The sequence below is a fragment of the Salvelinus fontinalis genome, unplaced genomic scaffold, assembly GCF_029448725.1.
Source record: "Salvelinus fontinalis isolate EN_2023a unplaced genomic scaffold, ASM2944872v1 scaffold_0023, whole genome shotgun sequence".
NCBI classification, from domain to species: Eukaryota; Metazoa; Chordata; class Actinopteri; order Salmoniformes; family Salmonidae; genus Salvelinus; species Salvelinus fontinalis.
The window spans coordinates 664,691-677,095 of record NW_026600232.1 but is presented as its reverse complement, the minus strand read 5'-3'; positions in this window follow the sequence as shown (position 1 = coordinate 677,095).

The following is a 12,405-nucleotide window of genomic DNA, read 5'->3' as shown; positions in this document are numbered from 1 at the left end:
AATACAACTACCTAGATACCCTCCAATACAACTACCTAGATACCCTCCAATACAACTACCTAGATACCCCCAATACAACTACCTAGATACCCCCCAATACAACTACCTCTTTCTTTACCTAGATACCCCCAATACAACTACCTAGATACCCTCCAATACAACTACCTAGATACCCCCAATACAACTACCTAGATACCCCCCAATACAACTACCTCTTTCTTTACCTAGATACCCCCAATACAACTACCTAGATACCCTCCAATACAACTACCTAGATACCCTCCAATACAACTACCTAGATACCCCCAATACAACTACCTAGATACCCCCAATACAACTACCTAGATACCCTCCAATACAACTACCTAGATACCCTCCAATACAACTACCTAGATACCCTCCAATACAACTACCTAGATACCCTCAATACAACTACCTAGATACCCTCCAATACAACTACCTAGATACCCTCCAATACAACTACCTAGATACCCTCCAATACAACTACCTAGATACCCTCCAATACAACTACCTAGATACCCCCCAATACAACTACCTAGATACCCTCCAATACAACTACCTAGATACCCTCCAGATACTCCCCCAGGCACGACCACATCCCCCTTCTATAGAGGGTCACTGAAACGAATGAGGGAAGTAGGTATCATTTTGCCACCTCTCTTTCTCCTCCCTCCTTTCCTCGTTACTCACCTTTCTTTCTTTAAAGGTTTCCCCCCCAATGTTCTCCTCCTTCTTCTTTCTTGTTTTCTCACTCCCCGGAATGAGACAGAGCTCTGATATCTGGTCAACCTGTATTCATCTGTTTTCTCTCTATCTCTCTATCCCTTCCATCGCTCTATCTCTCTGTCCCCTGGCATAGGCAGGGAGGTGTGCCAGGTTAGGGTGACCCGAGTGGCATGCTGTTAGAGCAATAAAGTTGTTTACTCATCCCTCTTTCTCTCTATCTGTCCCTGTACATGTCTGTCCGTCTGTCTGTCCGTCCGTCTGTCCGTCCGTCTGTGATAAGGAAATGTGTTTTAATACAGTTTTTCTCAGTCGCTTTGGTGCATTTTTCACATCATCCCTAACATGTGCAAAATAATAAGTGCATTTCTCAGAACAATTTGTACAAACTGCAATATACAATAGATATGTTTCTAAAGCTAGTCAGTCACTAAAAATCCTTTGTACGTCTCTCAAAAGTAAATATTCATGCCAATGATCATGTCAGTGTCATCAGAATGATAAGTCATTGGGTCATTGTTCACGAACAAGGTCGTCAAAATGTTGAGGCATGTTGTCAATGTAACTGTGTACTTTGACAGTATTACCTGATGTAAACTTAGGCTACAGTTTGGATGACAGTTACTGTATTGAAAATGCACAAGGCTGCACTTCTATGGCATATATCAATTTCAACAGTACTATTTACATATTACTGTATGTGGGTTATTGATTGAAAGAGACTGGACAACCCAAGGGGCACAAAGGAAAAACAACTCAATTAGAAAGAAACACAGGAAACCACCCCTAAGGCACAACTTTGCCCGCAGCACTGTTGTGCTGTCTCTACACATCCAGACGTTCCTGTCTGTCGGCCCACATATTCTCATCCACATCAAACCGGATATTTTCCCTTCCAATGCAACGTGGAAAGAATCTTTGGGAATGCCTTATCCATCCTCTGCAGGCGTCTACTGTGATGTCCTCACATGCTGGGTCACAAACCATTGCCTTACGATGTTTGATCGATGGAAACTCACATTATCACAAATGAACACATACTTTGGCAAATCCTCTCTAAACAGACCCCTCTCATCATCAGGGATGAGAGCCCTGTAGAGAGTCTCTAAAAAGTTGAGTAGATGCTGGGTGTTGTATGGCCCTATAAGGCGGATATGGGTTACGACACCATGCTCCGAAATAGCAGCACACATGCTGATATTTCCTCCCCGTTGGCCTGGCAAATCCACAGTAGCTCTGTGACCGATGATATTCCGACCCCGCCTTCTGCATTTGGTCAGGTTGAAGCCAGCCTCATCCACGTATACAAAGTTGTGAGAGGGTTCACTTGATTCCAACTCCATTATACGCTATATCCCAGAACACACAGCTGAATTTGTTTTGGTAAGGGTGACATAAAATGTACATATGTTGCATGTTCCTTCCACAGCAATGGAAATGTGTGCAGTTTATGCTTACTGTACTATGTATCACTATAAAACGTTGCTGTAAAGTAGTTCATTAGATATATGTTTTACCTGTACATACTGGTACCGTAGCTCCTTAACTCTGTCCTCATTCCTTTGGAATGGTACACGGTACAGCTGTTTCATACTCATCTGGTTTCTATGCAGCACCCTGTCGATGGTTGAGATGCTAACCACATGGATGTTTTCCAAGACATCGTTGTCTTCTATAATGGTCCTTTGTATTTCCCTGAGTCTCATGGCATTGTTTGCTCGGACCATGGTGCAAATAGCCTCCTCCTGTTGAGGTGTGAAAAGGCGTCCTCTGCCACCGGTTTGAGGTAATCTTGCAGTCCTATGTGAGGAAAAAAACTATGCGAACACACATTTTACTGTAAAACATACAGGCGGGTGCATGTAAGGTGCAGTATGTATCTGTATAGAGTATATTTCTGTATGCTGTGAAATACAAGTGGACTACTGTAATATGAAGCATTGTAGGAAGTATACAGTATACTGCTTATATACATTAACAGTGCACTGTACATTGGTGGACATACCTGTTCTCTCTTCGAAACGTTAGAACTATTGAGGACACGGTTGATCTCCCAATATTCGGCTGCACCCTTCGACCCACCTCAGCCATTGTAAGGCCATGATTGACAACATGGTCTACAATAGTGGCCCTTATGTCATCAGATATGCGCCTATGTCCTCTTCTGCCTCTTCCTCTGTTTTGCGTTCCACCACACATCCTTGCTCCTCTTCCTCCTCCTCTTGGCTGTTGACCCTGTTCGTTTCCTGGTCCATCCATTATTGGAAAATTGCAACTCTGTGTTGTGGTCTGTCTATATATGCTTGCCAATTGATTCTTCATGAGATGCACCTTTGAGCAATTTAGACAACTGGTTGATTGTTGGTTGAACTAACACTTTACATTCCTTCATGAGTGAGGGTCAATTTCACCTGCACGATTCATCAATTTACGTTTTTGTACAAAAGGTCTAATAGAAATGTGTAAAACAATGCTTGACAGTTTATGACAAATAGTTCAACAATTTTGCATGTAATGGCTTATGCAAGGAACTAATGCCTAGATGTTTTGAGGGGTAAGACTATTCAACAGAGAACCATCTACTATATTTTGATCAACATGACATGAGCAATTGATAATGTGGAAAAAAGCTGACACTTGTACATTATCAATTGCAATTTGTTCAAAGGAATAAGAAATTGCTTTAATGATGTGCACAAGTGACTAGATGATTTGGAATTTGTACAAGTAGTATCAAGAATTGCACTTTTGATCTAAGAAATGCACCAAAGCGACTGAGAAAAAATGTAAATGATTAGAATATTACACTCCTGAAACCATAAGTCTGAAACCATGTTATTGTATGAAATTGATTTGAATCATTAGATTATTATAATCCATTTATGTAAGTGTTAGAATCATTTGATTATTATAATACTGTGTGATGGTTTTAGTCAGGGGAATAATAATATATCCTGGAGTGTAGTTCTTAGTCAGAATCAATGTTTCGGGGACAATGTGTCTAGTATTTTGACAACAGACTCTCTGTCTGAGCCAGATCCGGGCCGACCTTGGCTGGGACACTGAGAACTTCCCAGTCCCAGGTCTCTCCCTATCTTTGGGGGGGGCAGGAAGACGCTATTCTCACGGACTCCCCTAATCTCTATTGGCAGACAGATTTGATTGTTTGTGTGGAAGTATGTGTGTCACTATAAATTGAAGGTCTTTGTACTGTGCACGGCAGAACGTTCCGTGAAGAAACGTTAAACTATTGCAGACTGGGCCTCTGTCTGTTTCATTTCTATCAGTATCATACAAATCCTGATAGCGCAGACTGAGTAATTAAATTGAATTGGTTAATGAACAGGAGAACTTAATTCTCATATCAGTCTGTCACCTTGTCTGTCTGTCTGTCAGTCTGTCACCTCTGTCTGTCTGTCTGTCTGTCTGTCTGTCTGTCTGTCTGTCTGTCTGTCTGTCTGTCTGTCTGTCTGTCTGTCTGTCTGTCTGTCTGTCTGTCTGTCTCCTGTCCGTCTGCCTGTCCGTCTGTCTATCTGTCTGCTTATCTGTCTGTCTGTTTGTATGTATGTCTACCTGTCTGTGTTTCTCTCTTTCTATCTTTCTATCTGTCTCTATATACACTACACGGACGAAAGTATACGGACACCTGCTTGTCGAACATCTCATTCCAAAATCATGGGAGTTGGTCCCTCCACATACTTTTGTATATATAGTGTATATCTGTTTATCTGTCTGTCTGTCTGTCCCACTGTACTTTCATAATGTACTGTAGCATTAACATCATGTAAAGAAACAGATCCTAACACACACACACACACACACACACACACACACACACGCTCAAACACATAAGACACACAGGGAGTTATGAGATGATTAACCAGGTTAATAAAAGACAAACAAACATTTGTATGCCAGCTCAGTGTAACACAGCAGTGTGTGTGTGTGTGTGTGTGTGTGTGTGTGTGCGTGCGTGCGTGCGTGCGTGGGTGGGTGCGTGCATGTGTGTGTGTGCGTGTGTGTGTGGATACGTGTGTGAATGTTTATTCTCCTCTCCCATCCAGCTGTATCCTTCCCCTCTCCTTTTCATCTACCCTCCATTAGAGCTGATGGTGTAACGGGTCCCATACGGCTCAGACTCTGATGTACCTTTCACTATGCTTCTTCGGGGACACACACACACACATGGATGCACAGTCACATTAATATTGGATTATACTTAATCAATTCTCAATAGAAGCCTACTGGCACGGACAGGATGAAAAAATCATCCCTTGCTTTCTCTTTACACCCCCCCCTCTCGCTCTCTCTCTCTCCATCTCTCTCTCTCTCTCTCTCTCCTCTCATTCTCTCAATCTCTACCATTCCCTCTCCTCTCAGTCTCTCTCCTCTCATTCTCTCTCTCTCTCCTCTCATTCTCTCTCTCCTCTCTCTCTCTTCTCTCATTCTACCTCTCTCTCTCTCCTCTCCATCTCTCTTCCTCTCTCTCTCTCCTCTCCATCTCTCTTCCTCTCTCTCTCTCCTCTCTCTCATTCTCTCTCTCCTCTCATTCTCTCTCTCCTCTATCTCTCTCTCTCTCTCTCTCTGTCTCTGTCTCTCTGTCTCTGTCTCTCTCTCTCTTCTCTCATTCTAACCCTCTCTCTCTCTCTCTCTCTCCTCTCTCTCTCTCTCTCCTCTCTCTCCTCTCATTACTTCTAAAGTTCGTTCACACTCTAAGAGCCGACTCTCTCTTTTTCTTTCCCTGTTTTGTATGCAGTTATTGAACTCTGAGTTTTCTCTAACAAGACACACACACACACACACACACACACACACACACACACACACACACACACACACACACACACACACACACACACACACACACACACACACACACACACACACACACACACACACACACACACACACACACACACACACACACACACACACACACACACACACACACACACGGTAAGGGCCAGTCCAGCATCTACCGCTCTGTCCAGTGGAGAGGTTGCTAAGATACAGCAGCAAGGGTTTCTAACATGGCAGTATGAAGTAAAAATGAACCTCTTGTCACAGACAGTTGAAGCCTACAACCAAACAGAGATATAGCAGCATGTCATTATCTAGTATAGACTATTTAGCTGTCATTTCGGATTTTTGTCCACACCGGACAGCTCTATATACCATATATGTAACGATCGTCTGTGGTGGTAGAAGGATCGGACCAAAGCGCAGCGTGGTAAGTGTTCATGATGATGTTTAATTCAAACTCAGAACACTAAACAAAACAATAAACGATGAACAAACAAAACAGTACCGTGTGGCGACAAACACTGACACGGAAGATAAACACCCACAAACCAAAAGACAAAACAGGCTACCTAAATATGGTTCCCAATCAGGGACAACAATTGACAGCTGCCTCCGATTGAGAACCATATCAGGCCAAACACAGAAATAGCAAAACATAGAAATACAAACATAGACTGCCCACCCCAACTCACACCCTGACCATACTAAATAAAGACAAAACAAAGGAAATAAAGGTCAGAACGTGACAGTACCCCCCCCAAGGTGCGGACTCCGGCCACAAAACCTGAACCTATAGGGGAGGGTCTGGGTGGGCATCTGTCCGCGGTGGCGGCTCTGGCGCTGGACGTGGACCCCACTCCACCATTGTCTTTGTCCGCTTTCTTAGCGTCCTTTGAGCGGCGACCCTCGCCGCCGACGTTGGCCTGGGAACCCTAATAAAGGGCCCCACTGGACTGAGGAGTGCCTCTGGACTGAGGGGCAGCTCAGGACTGAGGGGCAGCACAGGACTGAGGGGCAGCTCATGACTGAGGGGTAGCTCATGACTGAGGGGTAGCTCATGACTGAGAGGTAGCTCATGACTGAGAGGTAGCTCATGACTGAGAGGTAGCTCATGACTGAGAGGTAGCTCATGACTGAGAGGTAGCTCAGGACTGAGGGGCAGCTCCGGACTGAGGACAGCTCTGGACTGAAGGGCGGCTCCGGACTGAAGGGCGGCTCCGGACTGAAGGGCGGCTCCGGACTGAAGGGCGGCTCCGGACTGAAGGGCGGCTCTGGCAGCTCCTGACTGGCGGGCGGCTCTGGCAGGTCCTGACTGGCTGGCGGCTCTGGTAGCTCCTGACTGGCGGGCGGCTCTGGCAGCTCCTGACTGGCGGGCGGCTCTGGCGGCTCCTTAATGGCGGGCGGCTCTGGCGGCTCCTGACTGGCGGGCGGCTCTGGCAGCTCAGGACAGACGGGGGGCTCTAGCGGCTCAGGACAGATGGGCGGCTCTAGCGGCTCAGGACAGACGGGCGGCTCTGACGGCTCAGGACAGACGGGCGGCTCAGATGGCGCTGGACAGACGGGTGGCTCAGGCGACTCTGGACAGACGGGCGGCTCAGGCGGCGCTGGACAGACGGATGGCTCAGGCGGTGCTGGACAGACGGGTGGCTCAGGTGGCGCTGGACAGACGGGCAGCTCAGGCCTGCTGAGGCGCACAGTAGGCCTGGTGCGTGGTGCCGGAACTGGTGGTACCTGGCTGGGGACACGCACCTCTGGGCGAGTGCGGGGAGCAGGAACAGGGCATACTGGACCCGGGAGGCGCACAGTAGGCCTGGTGCGTGGTGCCGGCACTGGTGGTACCGGGCTGAAGACACGCACCTCAGGGCGAGTGCGGGGAGCAGGAACAGGGCGTACAGGGCTCTGGAGATGCAGAGGAAGCCTGGTGCGTGGTGTTGGCACTGGTGGTACTGGGCTGAGGACACGCACCTCAAGGCGAGTGCGGGGTGCTGGAACTGGAGGCCTGGTGCGTGGGGCTGCCACAGGAGAGCTAGTACGTGGGGCTGCCACAGGAGAGCTGGTGCGCTGAGGTGGCACAAGACGTGCAGGGCTAGGGAGGTGCACAGGAGGCCTGGTGCGTGGGGCTGGCACAGTCTTCACCAGATGGCTAGCACGCACCTCAGGACGAGTATGGAGAGCTGACTCAGGTGACATCAAATCCCGACACGCTCCGTCGGGCGGATATCGTGCCTCATGCACCAAACCAGCACCTCCCTCATAACTCTCTCCTCCAATCTCCCCATTAACTCCTTTACTATCTCTGCTTCGCTCACCTCCAATACCGCCCTGACCGGCTCTGGTTCCATCCTTGGCTCCTTACGGTAAGCAGGGGGAGTTGGCTCAGGTCTGACTCCTGACTCTGCCACCCTCCCCGTGTACCCTGCCTCTCGGGCTTCCAGCCGCTCTGCCATGCTAGCTCCTCATAATGCCGCCTCTCTGCTTTTGCTGCCTCCAGCTCTGCTTTGGGGCGGCAATATTCCCCTGGGCAGAGTCCTTTGCCGTCCAACTCGTCCTCCCATGTCCATTCCTCCTTCTCGCGCTGCTCCTGCTGCCGCTGCCTGTTACCACGCTGCTTGGTCCTTTTTTGGTGGGTGGTTCTGTAACGATCGTCTGTGGTGGTAGAAGGATCGGACCAAAGCGCAGCGTGGTAAGTGTTCATGATGATGTTTAATTCAAACTCAGAACACTAAACAAAACAGTACCGTGTGGCGACAAACACTGACACGGAAGACAAACACCCACAAACCAAAAGACAAAACAGGCTACCTAAATATGGTTCCCAATCAGGTACAACGATTGACAGCTGCCTCCAATTGAGAACCATATCAGGCCAAACACAGAAATAGCAAAACATAGAAATACAAACATAGACTGCCCACCCCAACTCACGCCCTGACCATACTAAATAAAGACAAAACAAAGGAAATAAAGGTCAGAACGTGACAATATAGAGATCATAGTACAGATATACCAATATATCAGAGTCTAGTATAGACTATTTAGCCATGTCAACAATATAGAATACATAGAGATATACCAATATATCAGAGTCTAGTATAGACTATTTAGCCATGTCAACTATAAACCATACGGATATCATAGATTCATTTATGTGGTGATGTGGTATTAACCAGTAATGGTGCATTCATTGAATTCATTTGATTTGTATAGATAGTTTGTTTGGATCGTCCAATCAGCAATAGTTGTCCTGAGATCCATAACTGTGTAGCTCTTCACGACTTATTTACCTGCAACAGTAAATAACAGCTTCATTCTAGAACACACTTTGGGAAATATATGTGTTATACTATGACAATGTCTATCAATGTACAGGCTGTACTGTAGTGTATTGTTGAGAGGTTGTAAGACAGTCTCAGTCTGACTCTTTGGTTATCAGTATGTAGACTGTACTGTAATGTGTTGTAGAGATGTTGTAGGACAGTCTCAGTCTGACTCTGGTTATCAGTATGTAGGCTGTACTGTAATGTATTGTTGAGAGGTTGTAGGGCAGTCTCAGTGTGACTCTCTGGTTATGTAACGATCGTCTGTTGAAGAAGGTGTGGACCAAAGCGCAGCGTGGTAAGTGTTCATGCTTACTTTATTAAAACTGAACAATAAATAACAAAACAACAAAGAGAACGAACGAAACCGAAACAGTTCTGTCAGGTGCGGAAACACAAAACAGAAAACAACTACCCATACAAACCATGCGGGAAAAAGCTACCTAAGTATGGTTCTCAGTCAGAGACAACGATAGACAGCTGCCTCTGATTGAGAACCACACCCGGCCAAACAACAAAGAACTACAAAACATAGAAAATGCACATATAATGCCCACCCAAATCACACCCTGACCAAACCAAAATAGAGACATGAAAAGCTCTCTACGATCAGGGCGTGACATGTTATCAGTGAGTAGCTGTACTGTAATGTATTGTTGAGATGTTGTAGGACAGTCTCAGTCTGACTCTTTGGTTATCAGTGAGTAGCTGTACTGTAATGTATTGTAGAGATGTTGTAGGACAGTCTCAGTCTGACTCTTTGGTTATCAGTGAGTAGCTGTACTGTAATGTGTTGTAGAGATGTTGTAGGACAGTCTCAGTCTGACTCTGGTTATCAGTATGTAGGCTGTACTGTAATGTATTGTTGAGAGGTTGTAGGGCAGTCTCAGTGTGACTCTCTGGTTATGTAACGATCGTCTGTTGAAGAAGGTGTGGACCAAAGCGCAGCGTGGTAAGTGTTCATGCTTACTTTATTAAAACTGAACAATAAATAACAAAACAACAAAGAGAACGAACGAAACCGAAACAGTTCTGTCAGGTGCAGAAACACAAAACAGAAAACAACTACCCATACAAACCATGCGGGAAAAAGCTACCTAAGTATGGTTCTCAATCAGAGACAACGATAGACAGCTGCCTCTGATTGAGAACCACACCCGGCCAAACAACAAAGAACTACAAAACATAGAAAATGCACATATAATGCCCACCCAAATCACACCCTGACCAAACCAAAATAGAGACATAAAAAGCTCTCTACGATCAGGGCGTGACATGTTATCAGTGAGTAGCTGTACTGTAATGTATTGTTGAGATGTTGTAGGACAGTCTCAGTCTGACTCTTTGGTTATCAGTGAGTAGCTGTACTGTAATGTATTGTAGAGATGTTGTAGGACAGTCTCAGTCTGACTCTTTGGTTATCAGTGAGTAGCTGTACTGTAATGTGTTGTAGAGATGTTGTAGGACAGTCTCAGTCTGACTCTGGTTATCAGTATGTAGGCTGTACTGTAATGTATTGTTGAGAGGTTGTAGGGCAGTCTCAGTGTGACTCTCTGGTTATGTAACGATCGTCTGTTGAAGAAGGTGTGGACCAAAGCGCAGCGTGGTAAGTGTTCATGCTTACTTTATTAAAACTGAACAATAAATAACAAAACAACAAAGAGAACGAACGAAACCGAAACAGTTCTGTCAGGTGCAGAAACACAAAACAGAAAACAACTACCCATACAAACCATGCGGGAAAAAGCTACCTAAGTATGGTTCTCAATCAGAGACAACGATAGACAGCTGCCTCTGATTGAGAACCACACCCGGCCAAACAACAAAGAACTACAAAACATAGAAAATGCACATATAATGCCCACCCAAATCACACCCTTACCAAACCAAAATAGAGACATAAAAAGCTCTCTACGATCAGGGCGTGACATGTTATCAGTGAGTAGCTGTACTGTAATGTATTGTTGAGATGTTGTAGGACAGTCTCAGTCTGACTCTTTGGTTATCAGTGAGTAGCTGTACTGTAATGTATTGTAGAGATGTTGTAGGACAGTCTCAGTCTGACTCTTTGGTTATCAGTGAGTAGCTGTACTGTAATGTGTTGTAGAGATGTTGTAGGACAGTCTCAGTCTGACTCTTTGGTTTTCAGTATGTAGGCTGTACTGTAATGTATTGTTGAGATGTTGTAAGACAGTCTCAGTCTGACTCTTTGGTTATCAGTATGTAGACTGTACTGTATTGTTGAGAGGTTGTAGGGCAGTCTCAGTCTGACTCTTTGGTTTTTTATTAATATTTCAGCAGAGCAGAGAGACACAGGGGATGAGATATTTAAAGACACACACATACACACACAGGGGAGGAGATAAAGGGCATCTGACCTGAATAATACATGAGGATCAAAAAGGGTACCTGAGGGTGGCTAAATGTTTACTGGGAAGTCTCAAAACATGTTGGTTATTATAGCTATTCTTACATCAGTAGGTTCCTGTGTGTGCGTGAAAGAGAGAGACGGAGAGAGACGACAGAGTCTAACGAGAGACATGGTGTGTGTTGTCAGAGGACGAGGTGACCTGATCAGAGGTCAGTCTTTGAGTAAGCAGCTGCTTCTGTCCAGATTGCAACACACACTACCCGTGTAATAATCTGTCAACAACCAAATCTGTCCCTCTCTCACTTCCCCTCCTCTGCCAAAATCTCCCTCGTTCTTTTCCCTCCTTTCACTAATCCTGCTTTCTTTTTCTGTGAAAATCCTTGTATTTTCCCTCGTCAAATTGTGTTACTTTCCCCTCCTGTCAAAATCTTGCATTCTCACCTCCCCTATAGTCTCTTTTCAGATAAATGATTTTGTCAAATCTGTCTCTCCCTGATATCATCCCATAAAGAAAATATCCCTATATACACTGAGTGGACAAAACATTATGAACACCTGCTCATGACATGACCAGGTAAATCCAGGTGAAAGCTTTGATCCCTTATTGATGTCACTTGTTAAATTCACTTCAATCAGTGTAGATGAAGGGGAGGAGACAGATTTAAGAAGGATTTTTAAGCATTGAGACATGGATTGTGTGTGTGTGCCATTCAGAGGGTGGATGGACAAGACATTTAAGTGCCTTTGAACGGGGTATGGTAGTAAGTGCCAGGCTCACCTGTTTGTGTCAAGAACTGCAACGTTGCTGGGTTTTTCACGCTCAACAGTTTCTTGTGTGTATCAAGAATGGTCCACCACCCAAAGGACATCCAGCGAACTTGACACAATTATGGAAAGTATTGGAGTCAACATGGGCCTGTGCATCCCTGTGGAATGCTGTCAACACCTTGTAGAGTCCATGTCCTGATGAACTGAGGCTGTTCTGAGGGCAAAAAAGACCAAGTCCTTTCTCAAGCTGCTTCCTATAGCAACCATATTCTATCCCCATGTAACCATGTCCCTATAGCAACCATATTCTATCCCATGTAACCATGTCCCTATAGCAACCATATTCTATCCCCATGTCCCTATAGCAACCATATTCTATCCCATGTAACCATATCCCTATAG